The sequence below is a fragment of the Camellia sinensis genome, chromosome 5 (assembly GCF_055761805.1).
Source record: "Camellia sinensis isolate YWXY chromosome 5, ASM5576180v1, whole genome shotgun sequence".
Taxonomy (NCBI): Eukaryota; Viridiplantae; Streptophyta; class Magnoliopsida; order Ericales; family Theaceae; genus Camellia; species Camellia sinensis.
In genome coordinates, this window is record NC_138965.1 from 174,441,934 (window position 1) to 174,450,300 (window position 8,367).

General features: G+C 36.2%; 1 long non-coding RNA gene across 1 annotated transcript; it reads left to right on the top strand.

Moving 5' to 3' along the window:
- Positions 1 to 5,477: 5,477 nt before the first annotated feature.
- LOC145790277 (uncharacterized) lies at positions 5,478 to 6,771 on the top strand. The gene is made up of 2 exons (XR_014328958.1): positions 5,478 to 5,607; positions 6,513 to 6,771. It is a non-coding gene; the product is annotated as an uncharacterized LOC145790277 (long non-coding RNA).
- The last annotated feature ends 1,596 nt before the right edge of the window (positions 6,772 to 8,367 follow it).

The window sequence follows — 8,367 nt, forward strand, 5'->3', positions numbered from 1 at the left end:
ATGTTCACCGAAGAGGGGTTTGTGATGTTAGATCCTCGTCAACTGATGTTCACCAAAGAGAGATGAAAGAGATGGAGAGAAAAAAGGGGGTAGGATGTCGACTGTGAGAGGCCGAACGACAATGAGAAGAGAGAAAGTGAAGGGGATTTGCTGATAGTCCCTTGTTCATCAAAGAGATTCGATGAACAATAGAGAGAGAGAAAAAGACTCTCACAGTCATTGGTCAGATATAGTGAGAGGGGTCGATGATGAGAAGGTTTTGGATTGGGAGAGCACAAATAAGAGAAACATAAGAGAATGAAAAAGGATGTAAAGAGAGACAGACTTCTGATGATCCCAAAAAAAAAAATTAAGGAATTATTTTTTTCAAACAATAATCTCAAGTAATTTTTATTTTTCAATGGTTCAAATTTTAAATTTTAAATTTTAAATTTTTGTTTAGTCAGGTATAAGATAAATATTTAATTTTTTTTAAATTTTATTTATCAAATAAGCGATGTTGGCGACTCTAACAATTGCTCGGAAGAGAATGCAGGTGACGTCAGTGTCGGCGCTGAAGGAGGAGAAGGGGGGTTGAAGGCAGAGAACTTGTGTTTTGAAAGAAAGGAATGAGAGGAAAACTGAAGTAGCAAAAAAAAAAAAAAGAGGAAGGAGAATAGTAGGGTTTTTTTTTTTTTTTATTACTGCCAATATCACAAATTTCTTCCTCCAAAATTAGTAATAAATAATTTTCTCCCCAAAAATTTTAAAATGTTAAAATTATTGACGACGAAAATATATTCTTCATCAAATAGTTTCAAAATATTTAAAATCAAAATTTTAAAAAAAATATTTAAAATTATTGGTGACAAAATTCCTCACTAATAATTTTATAATTGGTGACAAATATTTTTCTCACCAAAAGTCTCAAAATTTTGGCACCACCCAAAAAAATTAAAAGGAAAAATTTTTGGTGACGAAATTTAATTTTTCCTCACTTAAAAAGAAGTATTTATTGATGAAAATAAATTTCATCATCTATTATTTTTACTTTTTTATTATATGTGACAAAATTTTATAATTCGTCACGGATTATTCATTTAGTGACGAAATTTATTTTCTTCACTACTTTTCGTCACCATAGGTTACTTAAAGAGCTAATTAACTCGTGTTTTGTTTTAAGAGAGAGAGAAAGGGAGAGAGAGAGAGAGAGAGGGAACAGAGGACAACTGATAAATAAAAAAAAAGGGAGGGGAAGTTAGTAGCCTATTTTCTTTCATTACCACCCAATATGTCAAAATTTTCCCTCCAAATTAGTTACAAAATAATTTCCTTACTAAAAAGTTTCAAAATATTAAAAATTATTAGTGACAAAAATATATTTCTCACCAAATGGTCTTAAAATATTTAAAATCAAGTTTCTCAAATATATATATATATATATATAATTATTGGTTATGAAAATATATTCCTCAGTAATAATTTTATAATTAGTGACAAATTTTTTTCTCACCAAAAGTTTCAAAATTTTTGCGCTGCCAAAAAAAATTAGCAGGAAAATCTTCAGTGACGAAACTTAATTTCTCCTTACCTAAAAAGAAGTATTTGTTGACGAAAATAAATTTCATCACCTATTATTTTTATTTTTTATTATATATGACAAAATTTTATAATTCGTCACAAATTATTCTTATTTAGCGACGAAATTTATTTTCTTCACTACTTTTCGTCATCATAGGTTACTTTTGTTGTAATCGAGATGTAGTTGAGAAGGATTGGAGCCTTGTGGACTTCAATTGGTAAGCCGAGAAGGCAAACCAAGTCTTTACTTGGTACGTAGGACTGGCGAAAGTTCTTTTCTGGCTGAGGAAGAGCTGTAAATCCAAAAAAAGAACATTGGAACAAATAAACAAAAAGATTGCTAAATGAGGTAGTAGAGAAGGGACTTTGGAGGGGGGGACTAAGTCCTTACCCTTATCATCCCTTCACAGCGCAATGGGAAAAGGTGGAGCTCATCATCTGGCGCAAACTCTCAATTGTCTAAGATAATCAAGTAGTCGTCTGCCGTGCCCTTATTGGAGTCTGGAATGTCAGCTATTAGCTTGTAGCCAGTCTTGGTCTTGAGGCCACACATAGTGTAGCAGTACTGGATATCAGATAGGGTAATTATAGCGTTTTGCCGCCATGCCAACTCGACAATGCCATTGATGATCCAAAAGGAGTTCATGGCCAGTTGCATGGGATTGAGCTTGTTATAATGAAGTACTTCCCTAAAGACCGCCCTCAATAATGGAGGCAACTAGAAAGGGCATGTAATCCTTCCCAGGCATGATTGAGTCTTCCTCTCCAGCCAACCAGAGTTGAACGCCGACTGGAATGAAGAACTCTTGCCTAAAGTATTCTAACTTGATAGCAGTATCTACCCTCCACCTGAACATGCCCATGATATCGTCTTAAGGTAAATTAGTGAAACGTTTTAAAGAAAAAAGGTTGATGTGTGTTGAGGACCTCGGCAAGACCCAAGTCGAGCACTAGGATAAGGGTGGTAAGGATCTAAAGGAGGACTCGTTTCAATTTTTCTAAAGCAACTGTTTCTAGCAAATCCCAAACCTAATCTCTACAGAAACAAGAATCAAATGTAACAGATCTGGCAATAAACAAGAAAAACAAAAAAAGAACATGATTCAGAATCAAGAGAGCAACAAAGATCCAAGAACGTGGAAAGTTACAAATCTGTATAATCTAAGTGGGTGTGTGCGGAGTAATGTGCAAGAACCACAAGCAGTACAAATAAACAGATTCAAGAACATGAGTTAATTCATAATGTCTAAAGCATGGAAAATGGCAAGCAAATCAGGGAATAAGTGTTGAATTTGAACAGTGAGAGAATACAAATAGTTCACGGCAGTGTCATACTCAAGAACAGTAGAAAGCTGAAAGTAAAGCAAGGAGATTCAGTGACTTACAGAATAAGACCGAGGAAACAACATCGAAACAATGCTAGCCGAAATCAGACACTACCTTTGGTTGGAACTGTACAGTCGAAAGGGTCGCCAGAGATGGAGAAACGGAGCAGTTGCAGAGGCTTCAAGAGGATGAAAATGGCGGAGCAAAGAGAAACATAGAGACAAAAGGTCAGAGTATAAAGAGAGAATGCAATAGTAAAAGTGAAGATGCGAAGAGAGAGAGAAGGAGTTTTGTCAAAAATACGAAAAGGCAGCAAAACATAATGAGATGCCTTGGACGATGTGCTTGTCAGGCGACGTGGACAAAAACGACGAGACCTGATAACGCGTGTCAGGAACGAACCAATGAGGAAGGGACATGTGGATGACATGGTTGAAAAGGCTGTGCGTGGCAACTCATGCGCAGTTAGAACTCTTGAAATTCTTGAAATAGTGAGGCCATAACCTCGGCTAGAGGAGCGGTCTCGATTGAGATGCTTAAAGAACTTGATTCTTGGTTCTTGATCCTTAATAAAGTGGACAGCTGAGTCCTGGTTATATGAAGCCGACGAGTCATAATCTCAGTCAAAGAAAAAAATGAATTTTGAGTCGACATATAGTGTGGGCAAACGATGTAGGTTCCATCACTTTAGGTTGTCGAGGTAATAGAACCTAGGGTATAATTGTGGGGAAGTATTTTGTGAATGACAGCATGTGGCTAAGGTGACGTCGAAGTGTCAACCAAGGTGCCACGTGGCCTAGTCATACTTGCCGAGATGATCTCGGCTAAGCCGAGGTTATCTGCGGAGATGCCAAAATCCGAGATGAGTGGATAAAGGACAAGAGCCTTAGAACATGGGAGGATCTCAGTCTGGATAAGAATAAAACTCAATGAGGGTTTATCCCTATCTAGTTGAGGGTCCAAGATGAGCATTGAACCTGAGTCCACTGAAGTGAGGCTTCTAAATGGATTAGGTCACTGCTGATCATAAAAGCAGGGCACCCCCGTGGGTCTCAAGTATGTGTGATATATTGTGAGCAGTGATTTGTGAGTTAAATACTTGAATTGATATCTTCGAGAGATTATTGACTTTTGATCGTTGGAGTGCCCCCGGGTGACGAACCACCGCGGTATTCTCATCTTCTTATTACAGGTTGTTGGGTTTAATCTATTCTACCGGTACTCTCTAACTGAGTTCCTCGTTTCACTTCAATAAAAGTAACCTATGGTGACGAAAACTAGTGAAGAAAATAAAATTCGTCACTAAATGAAAATAATTCGTGAGGAATTTTTAAATTTTGTCACATATGATAAAAAAATAAAAATGATAGGTGACAAAATATATTTTCGTCAATAAATACTTCATTTTAAGTGAGGAAAACTTAAATTTCGTCACCAAAAATTTTCCCGCTATTTTTTTTCGGTGGCGCCAAAATTTTGGGACTTTTGGTGACAAAAAAATTTGTCACTAATTATAAAATTATTTGTGATGAATATATTTTCGTCACCAAAACGTTTTAATATTTCTGATATCTTTTGGTGAGGAAATAATATTGTCACCAATTTTGGTGGAAAATTTTTGATATATTGAGCAACAATAAAAAAAAAAAGGTATTAAATTTTTTTTATCATTTTTTTCTGTTTATCATCTCTCTCTCTCAAAATAGGGTATTAATTTGTCTTACCTCTTGCTCCTCTACCACGCCGATCGCCATCGTCGCCTCTATTAGTCTTGTCGATCGTCACCGCCAGTAGCAGCCTTGCCGGTAACCGCCACATCTTCTTCGCTTGATGATTTGGTACATGATTTCTCTTTGCTTTTTTTTTGGTGTCTCTTTCTCTTATTCTCTGTTTTGGTATGGTGACAAAAATTAGTGAAGAAAACAAATTTCGTCAATAAATAAGAATAATCCATGAGGAATTATAAATTTTGTCACGTATAATAAAAAAAATAAAATAATAGGTGACGAAATTTATTTCCGTCAATAAATATTTACTTTTAGGTGAGAAAAAAAATAAGTTTCGTCACCTAAATTTTTCCCACTAACTTTTTTTATGATGTCAAAATTGTCAAAATTTTGAAAGTTTTGGTGAGAATTTTCTATAAGTTTATTATGCCTAATTAGTTATAAACTCAAATTTTGTATAAACTCAAATTTTGGGACTTTTCACCAATAATCTCCAACTCCTTGGGTATCGAGAACTCCAAACACCAGATCGACGACGGTCTCCCTGCCCTTTACTCCTCTTCCATGGCCGCCACCGTTTTCACCCTCACATCCACCGCACACCACCACCACCGTCTTCACCATCTTCGTGCCATTCTCGGACGACGACGATATGAGATATGAAGGCTTCAAATCTGTTGGATTTATGGTAGATCTGAGATGTGAGGGCTCTTCCTCCGCTGCTACAACCACCGAGATGAACGATGGGGGCCAAATTTGTGTTCGATTTTTGTTGGTTCATAATCTATGTTCAAAGTTATATATATATATATAAAGCTTCAGTGATTTCTATATGTGTGTGTGTGTAATTAGGTATCTGATTGTTCGATTTCCAAACCCTAATGGCGGAACTTGCTTGCACAGACCCTAACAATCTCTCTCTCGCATTACCCTCACGGATTGCTTGTAGCAGTAGCGGCGGCGACTTCCCACTGGTTCTCCCTCCGGCATCCAGGTATTTTTCTCCTCTGCTCTCCTCTGCTCCCGTCGCCGGTGTTGGTGGTTGAAATATTTTTTTCCTTTTCTTTTTGGGTAAAAATTAAGGATCTCTTTCATTGAATAATTGAATGTGGTGTGTGGAAATATTGTGTAATGCATGCTTAACTGTTGGAAACTGGACTACTACTGCTTTTAGAATCACCATAGGATTTGCTCCCCCCTTTTGGAATTGGAATTTGGAACTATATTATAAAAACTTAGGCTTATAATTTTGGGGATTTCAAAGGAACAGAACAAGATGGAGAAAAACCCTCTATCCCTTCTCTCCCTCTCTTTAATATATACACAAATAGATTAATAGCATATTGGGTTTTCAATTCAGCCATCTTTGTTTCCCTATTACTATATCACATTCAGATATAGTGCCCACCCATGCAATAAAATGGATTTTGTGTTCCTAAATTTTCTTTCTGAATAGTGAATTTAGTTACAGAAGTCCTGTTTGTGCATTCTTACTGTTGGTACATAGAATTTGGAATGTATCAGTAAATATCAACCTGAAGATAGTTCACAGCCAGATGTAGCAGTTCCTACTTTTGATATCTCTGTTTGTAAAATTCCTCACAAGCTGCTAAAAAGTTTCAGGGTGTTTCTTCTTTTGACTAGAACCATGTTTCAATAAATATTTTATTTTGTTTTCTTAAGTGTTTCAATTGGAATGAGTTCCTTGTAAGCCTATAGGAAATGTTTAAGTTTTAGAGTATATGTTGAGATCAATATTTTAACCTTAATCTCTTCATAAATTTAAAATGCAAACACATGGACAAGTTAAAGATGAGGATGTAGATTGTCCGGGCACTGTAACATCTAAATTTGTTGAGCCACTTTCTTCAGCTGAGGCTGCTACCCTGTTTGAATCAGTGAAGCATGGTGAGAGCTCTGGTGATTTGGATGCTCGTAAATCTGGAAAGCAGGAGGTGAAATGCTCATTGGATGGTTCCAATGAGGAAAAGACTGAAGATTTATCTGCTTGTGAGGGTGGTGGTCAACTGACAACTAACAGGAGTTGTGCTGCTCATCCAACAAAGATTCTCTCCGAAGTATTTAATAAGCTATTGCCATTTGATCAATGTCATATTGATATTTTTAGAAAGCATCTCCAGCTTGTAGAATGATCCACTGACTGAGGAAAAGTTTGTAAAGAGGAAGTGATTTTTAAGATTTAAGGAGAGAGTTATCACCCTCAAGTTTAGGGCATTTCAACACCTTTGGAAGGAAGATATGCGATTGCTTTCTATAAGGAAATATCGAGCAAAATCTCAGAAAAAGTTGGAACTTTGTTTGCGTTCGCCGGATAATGGCTATCAAAAGCATCGGTCCTCCATTCATTCTCGTTTTTCTTCTCCTGGTAAGAATAATCTTTCCTTACCTTTTTGTTTGTGTGTGTGTGTGTTAGCAGTTTATTTTGTTACCGTTGGGATTAACCATCTCCAAGTTTAATCAATACCCTTCCAATCAGGTTCTTTCTGCTTGTATTTTGGATGATAAAGGCTTTTATTTACTGGCTTTAGGTCTCTTTTATCTCTTTGGAAGTTTTTGTTTAAGCTTCTTTCCACATCTTTCCCTCCTTTTTCCTGTTTAATATATATGCAACCACAATTTCCTTTTTTAGACCAACATGATGACTTTACAGCATTTTTCGCCCCCTCCCCAATAAGTAAAACCAATCCACTTATTGCTTTCATTTACATTGTACTTTCTCATTTCATCTACACTTTTGAATTTTTTTTTTGGAACTTGTAAAGATTAGAAGTATTCAAGTTTCTAAGCAAGCTCCAACTGTGTGACTTACAATGGGTGCTGTGTTTGGATCATGGTTTTATTCTCATTTCACCCACATTTCCCCTTTTTCTTTCCAAATCCCTACCCAAATTCATGAACAAAACACAGCGTGAAAGAACTTCCAAATATTCTTAGAAAAGGGTGAAAATGTATAATTTTTCTATTCCCCAATCACTATACAAAATATTAACACAAAAAGTAACAAATTTTACTGTATAAATCAATCACATTCAAATTAAAACTTAAAATAGCAAATGCCAAGGAACACCACTTCTCCACATGAAGAGGTGAATCAACTCCAACCCCTGCACAACAGAGCCCCAAGTTTGCACTACAGCATTGTGTGTTTTTAAAGGTTGTTATGATTGGATTCTCCTTAGGACAACCCTTTTTATAGTTGGAGATAACCAGCTCTTCAAAGTATTACAAACTGATTTGAAAACCCAAACTATATTGGTTTTTTTTATTTTATTTTTATCGACCACAAACTATATTGGTTTGGTTTAGATCCAATTCTATGTTCTTTTTTGGGGTGAATAAGTCATAAAATAAAATAAACAAACTATACAGATATACAAGGGGTATACCTCAGGCCCTAACAAGAGCTATACAAAATAAAAACCCACAGAACAAAAACAACAACTAAACTAACCAAACCACCCGGGCTACGAACTAGATATTCCTGTTCATAACCCCCATCCAAAAAAATGAGGGGGGGGGGCATAAACAAGAACCAAAATAGACCCAAACTGCCATAACAGCCCTGTGAAGAAAACCACCCCTACACAGCCCGTAGGAGATAGCCAACAAAAACATCTATAATATTGGCCCAATATCCAAGTAAACACCACACCAACAAAACAGGTAACAGAATTCATTACCCAAACCTTACAATCAGATAAATAAACAAAACACAGACTGTCCGGTAATTAAT